This window comes from Pinus tabuliformis, chromosome 7 (assembly GCF_031772625.1).
Source record: "Pinus tabuliformis cultivar Carrire ecotype Pingquan chromosome 7, CPIR1, whole genome shotgun sequence".
Lineage (NCBI taxonomy): Eukaryota > Viridiplantae > Streptophyta > Pinopsida > Pinales > Pinaceae > Pinus > Pinus tabuliformis.
In genome coordinates, this window is record NC_142293.1 from 1,775,272,149 (window position 1) to 1,775,295,120 (window position 22,972).

A 22,972-nucleotide genomic window follows, 5' to 3' on the forward strand; every position below is an offset into this window, starting at 1 on the left:
AGGTTCTCGCGAATGGTTTCAATGTTGTTATTTGCAACGTCCCTTGCACTAAAGATGGCTTCCTCTTCCTGTTTCATTCTCATATCCGAATCACGAAAAAGGGTTTCCTTTTGTGTGTCCTAAATCCTTAGAGGATCAGCTATTATGCCTTCTGTGTTGTCCTGCCAGGAAATATAGTCAGAGATATTTTCTTCAATGTCATCAAAGTATGTCCTCAGATCAGACAACTAATTCACCAGTGAATCACTTGTCTTACATAAATCATTGACTTTTGTCAGCTTTTCGAAAAATGAAACCTGTTGTTGAGCAAAGAGAGTGTTGAGTTCTGTTGCTTCCTTCTTGAATTCTTCAAGATTAGGGTTATCTTTTAGTTGATCAATCCTAAGCTGAAGTTGTTGCAATTGATCATCCTTGCTTCTGATATCTACTTCATGTTGAAGCATCATCTCATCAAATATCTTATGCAGTTGTGTCATCTATACCTATCATTCCTCACCAATACTTTGTTTTTCATTTGATAATGTCTGTTCTAATTGTAGGATTTTATCATCCTTTTCCCCGAGTAGAAGTTGTACCTTTGAGGCTTTATCAACAATAGTTGTAGAATATTCCCTTGCTAATTGAGATAGTCTTGTGAGATCATCGGCAGGGTCGATTTGAGAATCCTTCCATAGGAAATCTAAAAGTATATTTCTAGGAGTTAAGGCCTGGGATTGTTCTGTTCTCTTCCTCTTCTTTTTCTTTCTCATGATAGCTTTATTTTTTGGGCTATATAATATATCCAAGGGGGATATTTCTACAATATTTAGTACAAATTCAGATGTGGGGTGTGTCGGAATAACTTCCAAGTCATCGGTGTTGACTACCTTATCAAAAGATCCAATAGTGTTCGGAATATTCTTGGTAGCCTCACGCATTTTTAAGGATTTCTATACGATTCATGGTATGAGTTTCCTGTGAGGGTGTATTGACAATCTTCTAAAATTGTTCCCATACTTTATCCAAATTGCTAGTAGACAGTGACTCAACAGTATTTTGTCTTAATGATGTGCTTTCAGTGTTTCCCTTCTTGACTTCAGGTTTTTTTGGGACTTAAGTTGTAACTTGTTCTTGATGTAGAACTAGTTGCGAAATACTTAGTATGTCGAGGGGGATATTTTCCAACCTGTTGTTCTTGTATTCTTTGAATTTCTCCAGATCCACTAGGCTCAGGCGAGCTTTGGCTAATTTCTCTACTTGTTGATAATCTGTGGTTGTCTCGAAAAGGTCATCGAAATCATCTGGTTCATGCTGGAATTGCCTCACTTTGACCTGCGTTGTGACATTTTGAGATTTCTTGACTGGGTCGTATTGCCTGGGTTAGATAGTGGGAAATTTCATGCATTGAATTTTCTCAATTTCAAGCGTTGCATGCCTAAAATTATCTAGAGTAAAAACTCCACAGTGAATAGGAAAAGGTGGCCAAACAGATTTCTTGGCTTCCTTAAGAGATTTGGTCAATCCATTGCCCACAGTTTGATATGCTACTTCTTTGGCCAAAAGTTTGTTTGGTACATAGAGAGGGAGGACATGTGGGGCAGCTAGGCTTCCATAAATCCTGACATAAGTGAAAAATTATTCCCCAAACCATTTTCCCATGGTTGTGAGGTCATCTAGAGCTTCCCTAGAAAATATAGGAGGTCTTTCATAAAAGATGAGTATGTACAATAGTAGAATTACCCCATGGAAAATTTTGTAAAAATGGAGCTGATAGTTGGTTTCCAAAAGGATGTTGTGGTATATATAGATGGGGGTAGGATCTTCTAAAGTCCATTTCCATCCCATAAATGGAAAATCAGAGGTGAAGCATAGTGCATCCATAATATAAGAGCTCATGAAAAAGGGGGGAATATCCCTGGTAGACATATTATATTTACTTATGTATTCTAAGATCTGAGTGGCCAAATTATTTGACAAAATGGTATCCCAATCCATAATGTAGGCATCTGTGGCAACTTCTATTAGGGGAACCCATTCTATAGTGAATTTATGTGTATTAGGTTGTCCAAACAACCTACACATCATAGTTGTGATATGAAAATAAGGACCAACAAGAGAAGCTAGGGAATACATACCCTTATTGTCATGCTTGTGTTTGCTCGGCTCACGCCTCCACTACCTTATTGGTTCTGATTGAACTGGATGCTCCTCTACGAACTTCTGAATAAACTATGCATTGTATATCTTCTGGGGTTCTAGTAGATGGTACATCTTTCTAAGGTCTTCAGCTTTGAATGACCCAATTCTCATCTCTATCCTCAAAGTTATGAAGGTCCTGTTAGCAATATTTACATCGTCAATCACCCATTTTACTAAGTCTGTATATGGCATTATCTTAGCCTGAGAAGCTATCTGATGGAGATGAGAGTTGGCGAAATCTTCCCAAGTGGTTTCGGACGTAGATGTATTATCATCCGTTGCATTCTTTCTGATAACTACCCTGGGCTCTTCTTCCTGAATAATTTGTATATTTCTTCCCATGAGGAAATTTGAGTATTTGTAGTACACATAGTATCTGAGAATAAGGGAGGCATTTCAGTTACTTCTGTAGTAGTTGGAGTCAATTGTGGTGGAACCACATTATTCTTATTCTTCTTTAGAGCTCTCGACATTTTTCCTGAGCTTTGTTTCTCGGGACTAGCCTATGACAGAGAAAATATGCTAAGAATAAGGAGAAATACTTAGAGTTTGAGACTTATGGCGAGAATGGAAAAATAGCGTGAAAATAGGCATTTAATGCAAAAATCTCAAAATGCTCAATGAAATCAATCAAATAATTTGCATAAATAAGGTCCATTAATATTGTTATAATTGATAATAAATTAAGAAACGTGGGTTTCACATGTCTTTCAAGCAATTCAGCGCCCCATTGGACTATATTACATCGCAAGTTTTTGATATGATCATTGTTTAGCTTTGCGAAGTGAACCTTTTGCGATATGCAATTTTCCACATTCGCTAAGATATATGGCGGAGAGCTTATTGCATGATTTATCGCAATTGAAATTTCTAGAGGGAAGACCACTTTAAATCTTTGTGATGCGACGTGATAAGGATATGTGCGATGGAGTTCTGCGATATCGAAAAAGGCTTATCAAGGATTTGAGTTTATAACAACGTTGGGGAATTCCGATTCCTTTTGTGATATTTCATTTTGTGATGATGATGTGGCCTAAGACATAAAATATTATTCATATGTGAGGGGGCCTTTTCTTCACTTAAACTTAATTAAGAGTTTTATCATGGTCAATTAGGTTGAGGTTTCTCGCATCACATTTTGATTTAGCATGATACTCTACTCGCTTGTGATTAGCAATATGCGAAATACATGAGACCCATTCAACTTAAGTCCTTTTTTAATATTAATGGATTTAAGACCTAGGGTCAAGATTATACTTTATTTTAATTATTTGAGACTTTATTTTTATTGATTTTATTAACAGAATCTATACTTAAACTTTAAAAGGGTCCCCATTATTCGACTAGATTACTTATTTAATAATACTGGGGGGGTTTTGAGTGACACAAAACCTTCCTACATCAAGAATCCACAAAGTCCTCACTTGCAAACATATGTACATACCATGAACTCTTTGTCAAGATATCCAATCTTCAAGTCTAGAGCATTTGTAAAAAAATTCTTCAACTACTCAAAACTAGCTACACACTCCTCAGTCCATTCAAACTTCTTTCCTTTTCTCTGCAAAAAAGTAATAGGATAGGAAATCTGTGAGAAATCCTTGATGAACCTGTTGTAATAACCTACTAATCCCACAAATGATATGACCTCATCCGCATTCCTAGAAGTTTCCCACTCCATGATAGCCCTGATATTTTCTGGGTCTAATGTTATACCTTCCTTGGAAACAACATGTCCCAAGTAATGAACTTCTCTCTAAAAGAAATTGTATGTTCTAAGCTTGGCATACAACTAACGCTCTCTCAACAATACCAACACTACTGCTAGGTTCTTTGCATGCTCTTCCTCATTCTTAGAATATATCAATATATCATCAATGAACATTATCACAAACTTGTCCAAATAAGGATGCAACACATTATTCATCAAACCCATGAAAGTAGTTGGATCATTAGTAATACCAAAAGAAACTATCGCAAGTTCATAATTCCCATACCTCATAGAGAATGTGGTCGTGTATATGTCCTCTTCTTTGATGCGTACTTGATGATATCTCGATATCAAGTCAATCTTTGAGAAAATTACTTCTCCCTTCAACTGATCAAACAAGTCATCAATCCTCGGCAAAGGATACATGTTATTGATAATCACTTTTCTCAACTATGTGTAATCAATGTACAACCAGAGAGTACCATCCTTCTTATTTACAAAAAATATTGGTACACACCAGGGCAACACAATTTGCCTAATGTATCCTTTATCAAACATTTCCTTAAGCTGCAATTTCAATTCCACCAACTCTGGAGTGCTCATCCTATAAGGTGCCTTTGATGTTGGTGTTGCTCCTAGTATCATCTCAATATAGAAATCCACTTCCCTATGAGGAGGAAACTCTGAAATCTCTGCTCGAAACACATCTTGAAATTGTTTCAAAACTAGATACCTCTTCAGAACTTCATCATCCTCAACATCCTTCCCTTTGTAACTGGAAATAAGAAATGAAAACGATACACATCCTTTCCTGCAACTACACTTTTCCTGCATAGTTGTAACCATTCTCATTGATGTAGGATTATTATTTCCTTGCAAGAGTATTCTTTCCCCATCATCGTCCAGACAGTTAATAGCCTTATCATAGCAGTACATCTTAGTCATGTGTAGGTACAACCAATCCATGCCCAAAAGCATATTTTATGAACACAAAGGAATCATATTTAGATGTGTGAATGTAGGCATACCATTCATCTCAAGTGCACAATCTCTCACCAAATGATGAACTTTTTTCTTGGTCCCTATAGCCAACTACAACAACCAAGATTCAAAAGCCACTTATTTATTCAAGAAACACTTATCCAGTAGGTCAGGACTGATATAATTATAGTTAGATCCATGGTCAATCAAAATAGAAACAACTTTATCATAGATCTTACCTTCCATTTCAATAATAGATGTATGATGATCATCCTGCCTATTATCCAATGTTGCATAAACCCGAGGAATACTCTGTCTAGTGTATCCAGCTATATGTGCCTACTAAGAACTGTAAATTTGGGGATTGCCACTTTGATGTTGTGGACAATCTCTCCTATGATGCTCTGAACCATAAGTCCAACACTGTAAAGAATTCCTATCATCACGCTTGTTCTGCTCCTCATACTGAAATATGTGTCCTTTGTCAACTACATTGAAATTCTTGTATGGCGTTGCATTCTCCTTGTTACTTCCATCCAAAGTTCTTCCTCGCTTCCTATCCAACTTTCGTTTAGTCTTATCATGACATTTTCAACCCTACTTAGGCTCAGACTTGTGTTTAGACTTCTCATAAGAATGTTTCAACTTCCCAATGACTTCCTCTAATGATTGAGGCTCATCTTACTCAATTTGATCCTTGAATTCTAATGGCAGTATACTAACAAATCTTTGAACCTTCATCTTCTCATCATTAAGATATGGTACATACCTCAAAAACTTAAGAAACTTGGTCATATACTCTTTGCCTATCAAAGGACCCATGTTAAGATCATAAAACCCTTAGCCTCTCAATCATAATATCTCTTGCACAAGTACTTCTTCCTGAAGAGTCTTTTAAACTCATGCCAACTCAACTCCTTTATCTTGATGCATCTTACATGCTTCACATCTTCGCACTCAATATATGCTTTTCCTTTGAGACTAAAAATAGTGATCCTATTTTTCATATTCTATATATAATCATGAAACTCAAATAAATTCTTCATCCTCAGTAGCCATGTTTCTGCATCTTCTAGTTTCTTTAAATCTCCAAAAAAGGTAGGAGACTTGGCTTTCTTGTAATCATCTGGAAAATGTTGCTTCTCACTTCTCCTATAAGGATGATAGTGGTGATGACCGTGATGTCTCTTTGATACATAACTAGAATAGAACATGTAACCACTACCTCTCTTGTCATGTGTATCCATCCATCTTCCACCTCTGACTATGTCATCCCTGTCTGACCTCTACCCTTCATGAGACCTACTACCATATGCCCCATTACTCATTTCCTCCTATCTATAAATGATTATTGGTTATCCTTGTCTCTACAAATCTGATAAGCTCTGAAGGATCACTACATTGACCTATGGCGGATTTTCTTGAGCTCTGGCAAGCCTTTCCTTTGACTCAATTGTCCTGTCATTGTTTGACTTACAACTTTTGATCTCTGCCTTTAAACTTATAAAGGTATATGTTATGTCAAGAAAGTACTTATCTCATTGTTGCTCAATTAATCTATAAGGAGACTCACATGAACTGTAATCCACCATCTTGTTTGGCATCTCTAATCTTCTACTTCCTGCAAACATACCATGTTAGATAAACTTAAGTATAAACATAATCAACATCATACGTCAATGTATTTCAGGGGAGGTTGTATTGTTTGCACAATCATTCCAGATTAGCACTATATATATATATATATATATATATATATATATAATGACATCAACATATAAATCATCATAATATACCAACATCACCAAACTCAACATGATGACACAAAATGCAACAATTACCATCACAAGAGATAACCAACATGCATGCATCATGAACACATAGAAAATTCGACATGCATATATAACAATCACATATACCCTGAGGTCAAGTGCTACAACCTCACTCTGATACCACCCTATAATTGCCCCTCCCACATTCAACCAAATTCACAAGCTCACCAGGGTAAAAATGAGACGAGTGTCACTATGACATGGCCCAACCTCCAAGTTCTAGATATGGAAATGGGGTCAGCACACCAACACTTACAGACATCCTACAGGGACTATAGATCACCCAGTAGTTGAAGAAACACCTAGGTGGTCAATCCCTGAGATGGAACCTTTTTCTTCATACCTAACACCCCAACTGCATGCATAACAAGGCTAGAGTGTAGTCATGCATAGGCCTGCTTCCATGTGTTTATGGCCTAAATTTCTTAGTTCTGAGCATGTGGTCCTGGGATATGTGCCACCTTTTCAGACCAACTTCCATACCACTACCCAGAATTGCTTGTAACTTTCCATAATCATAATTTACATAATGGCAAAGCTAAACATTCAAACTCGAATCAGAAACTTGGTCTAAACTGCCTAATCCATAATAAACATTTCATTAAATATATGGAAAACATGTAAGATGTAAGTTATGAATGCATATATGATCATAAATTGATAGTCTTCATCTAAGAATCACCAAGAAGACTCTAAGCCCTCTCTAGCTAATTGCAATAACACTTGTCAGTCCATGCATTCATCAACCATTCATATATTTATCAAAACATGAAAAGATCCATAGATAATGTACATCATATAACTAGAATTTAACTGGCAAATAACCAACATAGAAACCATGGCTACTTATCCATACTATCACCAACATAATCATTACAAGTATTCATGAATCATAGTAAGTAAATAACTCTTATTAATATATGAAAATTCCAACCAAGTGAGGGACTTCTACATACATAGATTGGGTTAAACCAAATCTCTCTTTCATCCAATCACCCCACAACATATTCTAAGCATGAATGTGACATATCAAGGAATAAACCAAGACAAAACCAACCAGTGCTTCCAAAGGCCAAACCACCTCAACGACAATGACTCCACCTCTACAACACGAAAATCACTAACATCGACCAGATCGGTCTCTACTTAGGTTATCTTGGGCTCCAGGAACTATTAACTCAACCCATAGCCTTTATTGGCTCCAGAGAATTTGTCCAACCACGGCTCCAGTGACTAGTAACTTGACCCACCAAGGGCTCTAGAGCGTTTTTCCCAATTGGACTCTAGGAAATAGTAACTCAACCCAAGTTGTTTAGGGCTTCCAAAGCATTTGTTCTGGCCCCCAACCATTGGGAACCTGAGAACCAACCAACGAAAACAAGTGGAAAAACCCACGACACCATGGTTATCCAGTAAATGGAAAGAAAGGGTAAAACCACTACCAATCCAAGAAACTATCCATGTCAATTATAGCACATAGCCAACGAATCACATGCATATAACATGCATCCAAAAATCAACAAGGAAATCACACATGCAACCTGTTACCTGCAAAGCAATCCAACTGTAGCTCCTAATCCAACCATTTCCTTTTGCTTCATGCTTTCCTTTTCCTTCTTTCTCCAAATCCAAGTGAATACTAGAGGGCTCCAAGCATTCTCCAAGAATTCTCTAAGTGTGAAAGAGTATGAGATAGCAAAGCTAAACTGATAAAAAGTTCAACGAACAAAATTTTTGAACTGATTCTCTAAAGCCTTTTTATCATTGAGGTCTCTATTTTCTTCATTTTCCTCTAATTTCCTTAGCATGTAAATATGTGCCTCTTCAACTTCCTTTTTTCCTATTTTCCTTTATTTTCATAAATAAAATGCCAAATTATTTCCTCTTTGCCTTCACCAATGTCTTTTCCAAACTCCATAGCCATTAATTAATCACAAGTGATACCCACTAAATTATTTTTCCTAACATTCAGCTTAGAATACATGTCCCATGACCTTTGTTTTTTTTAATTACATGGAAAATTATCGAGGGGTTGTTAAAACTTCAGTGGATAGTGAAATATTTGTACTTCCTCCATCTATAACTAAGTTACACCACTTTCCTTGGACCTTGCATTTAGTTTTGAAAACTTTCCTTCTTTGCCATGGTTCTTCCATTTTCTTTTTCTCATACTTGAGCAACACTCTAAGAAACATCATATTTTCTCCTTGTTCTTGTTGAAGCACGACCACATTTTCTCCAGAAATAAAATCTTCACCACCTTTCATAACTTGTGTTTTAGCTTCACCTCTTCTCCCTAAACTTTTTCCTTCTGAGCACTCAAATTTCTTATGTCCTTCAACTCCACAATGGTAACAAGTAATTACATACTTTCCCTTTCCTCTTTTGAGACTTACTCTCCCTCTTCCATCATTATTTCCACGTCTACCACCTTGACCATTGGTGGATTCTTCTTCCTTCTCACTGCCTCTGGTAATCCCTGCCTTACTTCTACCTCTAAAACCTTTTCCTCTACCTTTCTGTTGTGTTTTCCTATTCAACTTCTCCTCTATTTTCAAGGCAATGTGATGGGCTTCATCAATAGTCCAAAAATAATGTGTACTCATTTAATCTTGAATCAAGTATTTAAATCCATTCACATGCCTTGTGAAATTTCGAAATTTTGGTTCCTTTATACATGATCGAAGTGACAGTATGAAAAACTCCTCAATGTACTCACAAACATAGGTCTCATTTTGTATTCGGCTTGTCTATACAAATTCTACTAGTAATAAATAGGTAAAAATTTCTCCTTGATCTTCATAATATTCTTCCTCCAAGTTTTGATGATTATCTACTTTGTCTTTCTGCGGCATATCCCACCACAATGCAGCATGACCTTTCAACTTCATCAAGGAAAATTTCACATTATTTGGATCCTGAACATTGTCATACTCAAAGTATCTTCCGAGTTCCCCAATCCAATCGATGAGCACATCACCTCTCATATTTCCATCATAACAAGAACGTCAAATCTTGCACTACCTCTATTGCTCAAGTATGAAATCAACCTTGTTGTTGGGTCTCTCTCTTCTACCTCCTGTTGTTCATCGATTTCTTCTTCATGATTTGAATCTACCTCTATATCTCCATTTATTGTACACTCCAATTCTTCTACTCTTCGTCTTAATTGTTATAGCTCTCGATTTCTTTCACTTCATTTTCGTGCTCCTCTTTTCATTGGTGTTATCCTTACAAGTTATAAATGCCTCACCAACATCCATAACCTCAACCCAAGTCTTGTGACCCAACTTGTACTTTCAAAAATCCTAGTGTACAACCACTAAACAAGATTTCCATGTACCCTGTTACACGAAGCAAATCTAAGGTATAAATCTCATAACAAACCTGGCCCATACCACTTGATGCAATCCAAGTTCTATAACTTTCACAATTCCTATAGAATCTATATCATTGTTACAGAATGCACAACCCATGCCATTGGAATTTGGCTACTATATTAATTAATTCGAGTAAAATGCAAAGCACAAATAGAGAGTTATTTGAGTCTTCTCATGAGAACACATAAACAGATTCAAATATCATTTATTTCATTTAAAATGTGTTATTACAGTTAAGATGTGTTATTACAATTAAGGATAAAAATATAAGAGTGGAGTCCTTAGAGTAATCGAAATTCCCATGTTGTTATGTAACAATACTATGCACAACAACCAAACACCCTTGCTAACTCGTATGACCTCCAATTGCACTCTCTGAAAATTGTGCATTAAACAATGTTAACTTTGAAACGGGAACTCTAGCCAAAAAACCCCCAAAACACATGAAAAACAGTGTTAAAAACTAAAAGTGTTGATGTTGGAATAACACTTTTTTTTTCTAGGGTAAATTCTCAACATGTTTTAAAAATGGCATTGAAAACCAATTTTTGGTGCAAAAATTGTGGAAAAATACCATCAAAACGAAAACTGTTGATGCTGCAATAACATTTTTTTCTTCTAGGGTAAATTTTCAACGTTTTGAAATAATGATGTAAAAGATTTTATAATGACTCCGAAAAACATTAAAATTTCAAAAGAATATAAAATAATAATAATAATAATAATAATGAAAAAAAATTAAAAATAACAAAACATAAATAAAAATATATATTAAAAACAAAACATAAAATTAAAAAAACAAAAACAAAACAAAAATCAAATATATAAAAAAGGCAACAACAAAAAAATAATCAATCATAAAATTAACAAAATTAGTCAGTTACGACTACCTCTCATGGAAATGGTCATAGATGAATGACTTACTTAACGCAGTTGAATCCCAAAATGATATCCAAGATAACGCACTATGAAAACCCCAATACTTAATTCAGAAGATTGAAGGGAACTCTACTTAAATGGTTCATGAGGCACAATACTTGCTAAGGTTTTGCAAATGGGGTAGCAAGCTAAGTGGGCTTGATTGTGGGGAAAACTCCATAGTTAAGCCTGCTTAAGCCAAAGGCGATCTAGGATGAATAACCTCCCAAGAAGTTCTGGTTACCAGACGCAAGCCCCGGAAGTGATGATTTACACTATGTGGTTCATTTCACTAGTTTCAATCTCACTTCTTCACCCCTGTGAGCATCACCCGATGCAATAAGTGCTAAGTGGACTATTCAAAAATCATGAGAAATTAGTTAGTTATGACTACATCTCATGGAAATGGTCATAGATGAATAACTTACTTAACGCAGTTGAATCCCAAAATGATATCTAATTATAAAAATATTTAAAAAAATTAACCTATAAAAGATAAGAATTAAAAACTAAAAAGAAAATAAAGAAATAAATAATAAAAAAAACATATTTTCAAAAAAAATGTAAAAAAAAAAAATATCTGGTAAATCATAAGAAATTTTGAAAAAAAAACACTATAAAATTAAGTAAAAATAGAAAAATTTACAAAAGCATTAACAAAAAACTAAAAACAAACTACATTACAAAAAATAAAAAGAAAATTAAAAAAAAAAACAAAAACCAAAATCCAAAAACAAATAAAAAAAATATTAAAATTAAGATTAAAAACATTTAAAATTTTTATAAAATAATATGTTTTAGATTTCAAAATAATAATAATAATAATATATTCGATTTATAAAAAAAAAAAAATTAACAAAATATTTATTTTTGATTTAAAAAAAAAATATTTGCACCTCGTCAGTTGCGCAAGTTGTGCCCCCACGGGCGGCGTTTGTGGTGATAGGACGATTCTAAGAATTGACCTGCCACCGCCCGACCCCCTAGGTCACGCCCCCAGGGGCAGCCAGGCAGTGGCAGGTCGATTTTAGGGATCGACCTGCCACTGCCTGGCCACCAGTGGGGGTGCGGCCCGAGAGGCCGAGTAGTGGCAGGTTGATTCTAAGAATCGACCTGCCACCACCCGGCCACCCGGACCATGGCCCCACGGGTGGTCGGGCGGTGGCAGGTCAATTCTGAGAATTGACCTGCTACCGCTTGGCCACCTAGGCCGCGCCCCCATAGTCGGTTAGGAGATGGCAAGGTTATTCTAAGAATCGACCTGCCACTACCCGACCACCCTACCAGGGTAGCTCGGCGATGGCAGGGTTATTCTAAGAATCGACCTGCCACAGCCCAACCACCCGTGGGGGCGCAACTCGGGTGGTCGGGCGGTGGCAAATTGATTCTTAAAATAACTGTACCACCACCTAACTACCCGTGGGGGCGCAACCAAGGTAGTTGGGCGGTGGCAGGGTTATTCTAGGAATCGACCTATCACCACCTGGCCGCCCATGGGGGCGCAACTCCACCGCCCAGCGCAGAGCCCCCACGGGGTGCAAACGTTTTTTTTTTAAATCAAAAATATACATTTTGTTAAAAAATTTCAATGTTTTTTTTTTCTTAAATCGAATATATTCATTTTTTTTTTATTTTAAATGTTTTTTTTCAATAATATATATATATATATACATCTATATATATATATATATATATATATATATATATATATATATATTTAAATTTTAAACGTGTTTTGTTGTTTTTTAATATATATATATATATATTAATTTGAGTATATTTTTGTTTTTTTAAGTTTTTTTTAAATGTTTTTAATCTTAATTTTAGTAGTTTTTTACTTTTATTTTTGTTAATTTTCTATTTTTTTCAAACTTGTTTTCAATATTTCTTTTTTTTTATTTTTTTGTTAATGGTTTTCTAAATTTTGCTTTTTTTACTTACTTAATTTTATAGTTTTGTTTTGTTTTTTTTTTTTTTTTGGTTTTTTTTTCCAATTTTTTTTATGGTTTACCAAAAAAAAAAACAAAAAAAACACATTTTTTATGTGTGTGTGTGTGTTTTTTTTTAAGTAATCAACATTTAAAAAAAGAAAAATAAGACAACTAGAAAAATTTTTAAGTAATTATGATTTCAAAAAAAAATGGACATAAAAATTTTAAAGTCTCAAAAATAAGTCCTCTAAAAAAAAGGTTGATGTTGCATTAACACGTTTCAAAATCAGCGTGAAAATCACTAACATTTAAAAACAAATATTTATATTTGATACACAAAAAAAATTAAAATGTTAAAAATATGCTGCGAAGAAAAAAAAAAAAAAAAAATATATATATATATATATATATATATATATATATATATATATATATATATATTCTGCATCACCACCTTTCAAAATCGGTTGAATTTTTTGCTACCTCAACGAAACGGGTAATCGTATCAGTTCTCGTTTCAAAGTTTACATTGTTATTATCCAAACCAATAGTAACACCCCAGGAGCTAGAAGCCCAAAAAAACTAGCAGAAAACCAATAGAAAAAGTCCCATTTTCTTTCATGTTCATGCAATTTATCCTCATGTTGCTGACATCTTCATATTCCACTAAAACAAATCGCTTCCCCTGTCGTTAACTACATCTCTTCCCAGAAATTAGTTGATTTTCTTCCTCTTAGTGTGTGCACAAACCAAATTTGTAACCTATGGCACATCATCATAGTGCATGCAATAGTGGTTTTCCTATAGCAGCACAACTAAATAATTGTCAACTTTCGACGTGTCAACGACTATACACAATAGAAGTATCAACACGCGATCCTAAGAGAATCAACTACTTCAAAAGTAGTTAACATGTTATGTCCCTATACTACTAGTGTAAACCCTTATTGTTATCAGTACAACCCCCTTATTATATTGTTGTGCCCATGTAGTCCCCACATTGTTATTATTGTGCCCCATAGAAGCCCACTATTGTTATTATTGTGCCCTTACATTATTATTGTTATGTCGGCTCTAATTATATTATGACCCCTTAGACTCCTATATATAGAAAGGAGGTCTTGTCATTTGTATCATCCAAGAATTTTTCATTTTTGTAATGTAAAGGAGGTTGCCCCCTCAAAGAGACTTATTTTGAAGGCATTTATCTATCTTTTCTATCTTTTTGTGAGCTAATTTCATAACATTTGGTATCAGAGCTTTGGATTCTATGGTTTCACTGCTCCAAACAGGTCATCGTGGAATTTTCTCTATAACGTTTTTTTCTGCGATGTTTGAAAAACTCAAAAAAACTCATTTGAGATGAAATCTCGTTGAACCTCGGGTACGAATTTCAAACCCTGTCTCGCTATATTTTCGGAAATATGATCTAAGGAAGTTAGGGTTTCTGGAAGCTCCCGAATTTCATCTAAAAGAGTTCATCATGTAACTTTCGCTATAACTTTTTTCTACGAAGTTTCAGTAGCTTAAACAAAAACCCATTTGAAAAGAAATCGATCTGAACCTTGGGTCCGAATTTCAGATCTTGTCTTGCTATAGTTTCGGATATATGATTTGAGGAATTTAGGGTTTTTGCAGACTCCCGAATTACATCCTAAGGAAGTGACCTTGGGAAAATCATCATAACTTTCGCTCTGAGCATGAGATTTAAATTTCGTAATAAGTTACAGAAAGAGGATGGACCGTATCTTGTTTGGATATAATATTCAAAATCTAAGGTTGAAAAGGTGAAACGTGACATATTGTACAAGTTCACTCTATTGAACTACTCTATAATTAGGTCATCGCGGGAGATTGGGAATAAATCTTTATTTAGGAATCCAATTGTGATTAAACTTGCGTAGTTATAAAGAGGACTCAGATGGTTATTACAGACTGAAATTTTAGAACTTAAAGATATGAAAGTACAGAGTTAGTCATTTCAAAATCGAGCTCCTAAAATCAAGAAAAAAACGAGATGAGGAAGTTTGATGGCAAGGATCCGGTAAATTGGATAATACAAATGGAGAAATATTTTGATCTACATGGTGTACCACTGTTACAAAAGGTATGTATTGCATCTAATTATTTAGAACCAAATCAATTTTTATGGTATAAAGGGCTTTGTTCTCGTAAACCATTTTTCATGTGGTCAATTTTTACGGAGGAAATGATAGCGCATTATGAGGATAGAAAGAGAAACACCTTCTTTAACCAATTGATAAATCTTAAACAAAAGGGTTCAATGGCGGAGTACATGGAGGACTTACAAAAATTGAATATAAGGGTAAATGATATTCCAGAGAAGAAATTGATTGATATCTTCATAGGGACCTTAAAGGATAACATTCAACAATAGGTTTGTCTTTGGGAACCTGATTCATTGGAGAAGGCATTCAGGTTGGCAAGAACAATTAAAAGTGAAATTATGTAAACAAGGAATCCCACCACTCACGACTATAATTATGGAAGTGTTTTTTCTCCTAGCCTTCCACAACCTACAAGGTTTACACCACAAAAATTGGAAGAAAAAAGAGAAAAATGGCTTTGTTACAATTGTCATAGCAAATACACTAAAGGCCATAAGTGTGCTAAGAAGAAACTATTTTACATAGATTATAAAGAGGACGAAGAAAAAGATGAAGAAACATCAAAAGAAGAGGATATACACCAGGAACCCACCCCAAAGAAAAAAGAAATGAATCCGACCATATCTTATAAAGCATTGGAAAGAATTACCACTCCTCAAACTCTCAAGATAGAAAGACATATCAAGAAGAAAAAGGTTCAAGAAGTGAAAGATCACATAAAGAAAGAAGAATCCAACCACATCTTGTAATGCATTCGCCAGAATTACCACTCCCCAAAATATCAATATAGAAGGACATATCAAGAAGAAAATGTTCAAGAAGTGAAAAATCACATCGAGCATCAAGAAATGAATCTGACCATATCTTGTAATGCATTGGAAGAAATTACCACTCCTCAAACTATCAAGATAGAAGGACATATCAAGAATAAAAAGGTAATAGTTTTGATTGATTCGGGCAGTACCCATAATTTTATTCATTGTAAGATAGCCAAGGAATTGAATTGCTTCCTATATCCAGCACCAGAGTGTCAGGTGATGGTTGCAAGTGGAGGAACCATAAATTTCTTTGGAAAGTGCTATAATATCAAGCTATCCATGGGAGAATATGTATTGAACAGGTCAATGCTTTCCATTCCAATGGGTGGTACTGATGTTTTACTAGGAGTCCAATGGCTACAATCTTTGGGTATGATAGCTTTTAATTTTCGAGAACTTTTCTTGAAATTTTTTTGGGAAGGAAAGGAAGTTGAACTGAGGGGTATCAAAGGGAAACCGAGAAAGATAATCAACTCTAACAACATGACAAAGCTTCTAAATAAAGAACAATGGGGTGTAATTGCACAATTATGTTCACTAGAGGATCCCACATCAAAATCATGTATTTCTCCAGATCTCCAAAACATTTTGGACAATCATTCCAAGGTATTTGAGACTCCCAAAGGCCTCCCACCTATTCATGATCATGATCATGCTATTCATTTGATTCCAGTAAGTGTTCCTCCAAACATCAGGCCTTACAGATATCCATGTGCCCAAAGGAGTGGGAACTCATTCAAAAGTTGCAAAAGATCTCAATTCAAACAAAATTGCGAGAACTTGACAAGGAAGGAAAAATCATATTGGAACCTGAAGCAGTCACATAACCGAGAAATCAACAGCTACGAAATAGATCATTTTCAAAGTATCTCATCAAGTGGAAGAACTTACCCGCTGAAGATTCCACATGGAAGGAAAAGAATTTATACAGAAGCATCAAGAACTACTCAAGCGTTGAGGACAACACTTTTTGAAGAAGAGGGGCATGTTATGTCCCTATACTACTAGTGTAACCGCTTATTATTATTAATACAACCCCCTTATTATATTGTTATGCCCATTTAGTCCCCATATTGTTATTATTGTGCCCCATAGAAGCCCACTATTGTTATTATTGTGCTCTTACATTATTATTGTTATGTCAGCACTGATTATATTATGACCCCTTAGACTCCTATATATAGAAAGGAGGTCTTGTCATTTGTATCATCCAAGAATTATTCATTTGTGTAATGTAAAGGAGGTTGCCCACTTGAAGAGGCTTATTTTGAAGGCATTTATCTATCTTTTCTATCTTTTTGTGAGTTGGATTCATAACACGTCACTTCGATAAAATGTAGCTATATGAGTAACAACAACTAGCAATTGGGTGTATCAACAACTACATAATAGGTGTATCAATAACTTAAAACACATGGGAATAACAACACTCATTACAAACTCAACATAAACTTGTTTTTGGTTGATGAGGATTTCCTGAGCCCAAGGATTCTCCTGTATTAATGAATTATTTGTGCAAGGTTAAAACCTACATTTGGTATCATAGTAGTTTTGGCTTTAATTGGACACCTTTCTGGATAAATACTTTCACTGAGGCTTGTGGTACACCTTGTTATAGTTGTTGGCATTTTGGCACACGTGTGGCCCTATGGTACAGGTGTTGTCCTTGATGGCAACTCATTTTGGCACAGGTGTGGCCCTATGGTACAGGGGTTGTCCTTGATGGCAACTCACTTTGGTGTCAAACCTCATTTCAAGCGCTCAGAATGAAGGAAATCCTGTATACGCAGGTTCACCTTTCCGAAGACGCGTATACACGTGGGTTATACGTTCAGAAGTCGCGTATGCATATACACGCACTTTTATGCACAGAAAAGCGCGTACATGGTGGGAAACTTATTTTTGGTCCATGGTTGTTAGTCCTTGGAATTTGAACCTATGGTTTTGGACCATGGTATCTCGTCAGAAGTGTTGACCCCAGGTTTTGGGCCCTTAATATTGGTTTATTATTGTTTTGGACCCTAGTATTTTGGAAGGCCTAAAACTATAAAAGAGGAAGGAGGTCTGAATTATTATTGAATATCTGATAAAGTACGAGATCTGAAATATTGGTGATTATCATTGTGGAGCAGATCTGGATCTGAATGAAGGAGGAACCTTAGCGAAAAGAAAGATAAGTTCCATTGATGGGTCATAATCTCTTGGCTTGAATGATAATATCTTTGCATGATTTTGATCTGTTATATCTGGCGCATGCGTGATCTATAAATCTGATAATCTGGGTTAATCAGTGCCTGAATATTTGAAGGAGTGAATTATCTTTTGTAGATCTGTACGCAGGTTCAGTGAAGGAAAACAACGTATACGCAGGTTGTTCAATACGCAGAAGCATATGCACGCAGGTTTTAGGCTATTAAAGTAGCGTATATATTTTTGAGTTGTGTTTTTGCTGCTTTTGTTTATTGCTACAGTGTTCTGGGTTCATATTTGGTGTGTGGTACTGTTACTGTGATTTGGGTACAGTCGTCAGACAAGTGTTTATGTTGATTCAGTTTTGATTGGTGAAAAGGTGATTGGTTGATGCAGAAATTCTTGATGGTTGATTGATGTTATTTGTGGATCCAATCTGAAAATTTATGAAATGTGGTCCCTAAAAGAAAGAGAAGGTTGTAGCCTTCTGTAGGCCAGCACCTATGTACTAGTATCTTGGCTAGTGCAAGAGCTAAGGGGGTTGTAGCTCCCTTCCAGGAGAACCTAGAAAACGAGAGAGGGTTGTAGCTCTCTGCAAGTTGCAGCCTGCGTACTGGTAAAGGACTGCACCAGTACATTTGTAAAAAGAAGTTTCTAATTAAAGAGAAGATAGAGACGAATTGCAGTAGGTGGTTTTCACCCACATTGGGTTTCCACCTTATATCTTGTGTTCTTGTGTGCAATTGTCTTTCTGTTCTGTTTGATTGTTTCTGGTTACTGGTTATTTGCTTCTGAATCACAGATTAACAATCAACATCAAAAAGATAAAGTAAATTAAAAGTTTGCATTATATATGCGGGTTTTCTTCTACATAGTTGCGTATATACGCGGGTTTAATTAACTGAAGTAGCGTATAGCATTTGATTTTGAAAAAGGAATATTTGACTTGATAACACTGATTCACCCCCCTCTCAGTATTATTTTCAACAATTGGTATCAGAGCCAGGTTCTTCAGAAGAAGCTTGATCGCTTGAAGGAAGATCATTCATCATGAGCAACTACGAGAGGGAAGCATCAATCAGGCCACTGATTTTTGATGGGACAAACTTCGTTTATTGGAAGGTAAGAGTTACTGCCTATCTTCAATCTCTTGGTACAGAAGTCTGGGATATCATAGATACAAGGTATACTTTTCCATCAACAACTCCTACAGATCCGGCTGAAAAGAAGAAATATGAAACAAATGCAAAGGCGGTCAATACTCTATTAGGATGCCTATCTCAATCAGAATTTGTCAAGGTAATGCAGTTTAAATCCGCAAAAGAGATATGGGACAAGATTGTTCTGAGCTATGAAGGAGATGATCAGGTAAAACGAGCAAAACTTCAAACCCTTAGGATTCAGTATGAATATCTCAGGATGTATAATGATGAAAGTGTGGCTAACTATTTTCTTTGTGTAAATGAGATTGTTAATTGTATGAAAAATTTGGGTGAAGAAATAAAAGAGGCTGTTGTGGTTGAAAAAGTTCTAAGATCTTTGTCCCCTAAGTTTGAATCTAAAGTTTCTGCAATAGAAGAAAAAGAGAATCTACAAAGCCTTAAAATGTCACAGCTGCACAGAATTCTAACTACTTATGAAATGAGGAAAGGAGGTCCATCAGACAGGAGAGAAGCTGCCTTCAAGGCTTCAGCCAAAGGAGAGTACTATGAGTCAGGACACGTGTCAGAAGAAGAAGAAGAATCAAATTTTGTCAGAAATATTCAATGGGGTACTGGACGGTTCCGAGGTAAGTTACCTTTCAAATGCTTTGCTTGTGGAAGAGTCGGTCACTATGCTGCCAAATGTCCTCACAAGGATAAGATTGACAAAGGGAAGGAACCTGTTAGATGGAACAAGAAATAGAATGCAACTAAGAAAAGTTACTACACTCATGAAGACAGTGATGGCCTATCAAATAGTGACGAAGATGAACGAGGTAATGATTATAAAATTTTAATGGCTTTTGAAGATGATGATTACATGGATACTATAGATATGGATGGCTTTTATGAAGAGATGTCTAGACTCAAGACATGTTTAGAGGAAAAGAATGTGATCATTGATACTCTGCAATTTCAACTTTATGAAAAAGAAAAATCGCTTGAGAAGTTAGAATGTGAAATTGTTGGCCTTAGAAAAGAAATTGAGAAAACAAAGGTTCTTAATCTTAATTTTGTTAAAGGATCTGAAACTCTGGATGAAATTATCAATGTACAGCGTTCTCCACTAATCAAGACAGGTCTGGGTTACAATGGAGAAACATCTCAAGCATCCACCTCAAAGAGTTATCTTGATGCATCAAGGAGGAATGAGCAAAATGGAGATCACCAGGTAAAGCAAGGACGGATTACATCAAGAACAAACAAAGACTACCAGATAAACCAGGGGCAATCCATCTTAAGGGTAAACAAAAGCTACAACCAACCACAGGTAAAAACTTCTCAATTTGCTGCAAGAATGGATGACAATAGAAATTGCAATCATTTGGCTGGTAGATTTGATAATCGTAGAAGTTTCTTCAATGGCCAATGTTTCTCTTGCCATAACTTTGGTCACAAAGCAGCTTAATTTGTTGCTTATAAGACAATCATGACTAGAGAAGCTCAAAAACAAAGAAGTATGACTGGGATTACGAAAAGGACCTATAACAACTTTTCGGCACTTGAAAATGAAATTGAATGTTCTATTTGTAATAACTTCGGGCATGAAGATTCTGAATGCAGGAGCAGGTTTCGGCAGACAAAGGAACAAGCCTCAAGCACCAGAACATCGAGAATAAAGGAACCAAAAACAGAAAGATGTGGGATAGCTTTTTATGCAGAAGGACAAGAAAATCTATGGTACATCGACAATGGATGTTCAAAGCATATGACAGGTGATAAAGAAAAACTTGAATCATATACTGATTTAGAAAAGGGAAAGAAAGTTTCTTTTGGAAATGATACCCCTGCAGCCATAAAAGGAAAAGGCACTGCTCAGTTGAAAGAAAAGGTCAAAGCTGGAAATGTTTTGTATGTTGATGGCTTGAAGCATAATCTACTAAGTGTCAGTCAGATGTGCGATCAAGGAACAGAGGTAATATTTCGATCAAATCGATGTAGTGTTTGTGATCTTGATACAGGAAAAATAGTGATCAAAGGCAGAAGAACTCCAAATAATCTATACATATTTGAAGAAGGACAACAACAATGTTATTTGAGCAAGGATTATGAACATTGGTTATGGCACCGGAGGTTGGGGCATCTAAGCTTTTAACAAATAAGGAAAGCATGAAAATACCAGGCACTTCGTGGTCTTCCAGATATCAAAATTCCAGACAACACCATATGCAAATCATGTCAGTTTGGTAAGCAAACCAGAACTAACTTCCCTGAGAAGGAAGGATCAACCAGCAGGCCTTTTGAACTAGTCCATACAGATGTATGTGGTCCATTTAGGACAAGGTCACCTCGAGGAGAAGAATACTTTATATTATTCATTGACAACTTCTCCAGGATGGTTTGGTTGGGACTTACGAAACACAAGGACGAAGCATTCGAAAAATTCAAATCTTTCAAAGCCTTGGCTGAAAATGAATCAGATCACAAAATTAAGTGCCTCAGGTCCCACAGAGGTGGGGAGTTTACCTCAAATGAATTTTTCGACTTCTGTGAAGAACATGGAATAAGAAGGGAATTCTCTACAGCTAGGACTCCTCAGCAAAATGGAGTGGTGGAAAGGATGAACAGAACGGTCCAACAAATGGCTCGTGTTATGCTTGATGAGTCTGGGACTCCTGCAACCTTCTGGGGTGAAGCTGCATTTGTTGCAGTTGTTATTCTCAACAAAACAGATGTCAGAGTGAACAACACTCAAACTCCTCATGAGCTCTGGTATGGTGAGACTCCTTCGGTAAATCATTTCAAAATTTTTGGGAGAAAATGCTATATCAAAAATACTGATGAACAGCTTGGCAAACTTGAACCTAGAGTAGATGAAGGCATTCTCCTTGGTTATTCTCCCCACAGCAAAGCATATAATGGTTACAATAAAAGACTTGGAAGAATTGTTGACAACATTAATGTAGTGGTTGATGAAAAATGATACATCCCTACGCAAGTAAATCATGAAAATATCGAAGAGGATGAAGACTACTCTCCAAATCAGACAGATGATGAAGAAGAACCTCAAGAGGCACCTGAGGAGCAAATAAGGATAGAAGAGAAGACTCCATCCAGGTACGTTCAGAAGAATCATCCAAAATCTCAGATTTTGGGGCAGAAAGAAGCAGGTGTACAAACAAGAAGAACAATTGCAGAAGCCTCAAGCTATTTGGCATTGCTCTCCTCCACTAAACCACAAAATGTAAGAGAAGCATGCAAAGATGAATGCTGGGTCAAGGCGATGGATGAAGAACTTGACCAGATCGAAAAGAACAACACTTGGAAGTTGGTTCCTAGACCAAAATATAAGAATGTCATAGGGACAAAATGGATCTTCAAAAATAAGTTGAAAGAAAATGGGGAAGTAATTAGAAACAAGGCCAGACTTGCATGTAAAGGGTATGCTCAACAAGAAGGAATAGACTTTGAAGAAACTTTTGCTCCCGTTGCTAGACTTGAGGCCATCCGAATGTTCCTTGCTCTCTCAAGCTTTCAGAAATTCAAAGTTTTTCAAATGGACGTAAAATCAGCCTTTCTGAATGGGGACTTAGAAGAAGAAGTGTACATTGAGCAACCATATGGTTTCATCCTTGGGAATGATCCAAATCTTGTATGTAGACTAAAAAAGGCTCTCTATGGTCTTAAACAGGCTCCAAGGGCTTGGTACTACCGTTTGGACAAATATCTTCATCAACAAGGTTTTTCAAAGGGATCAGCAGA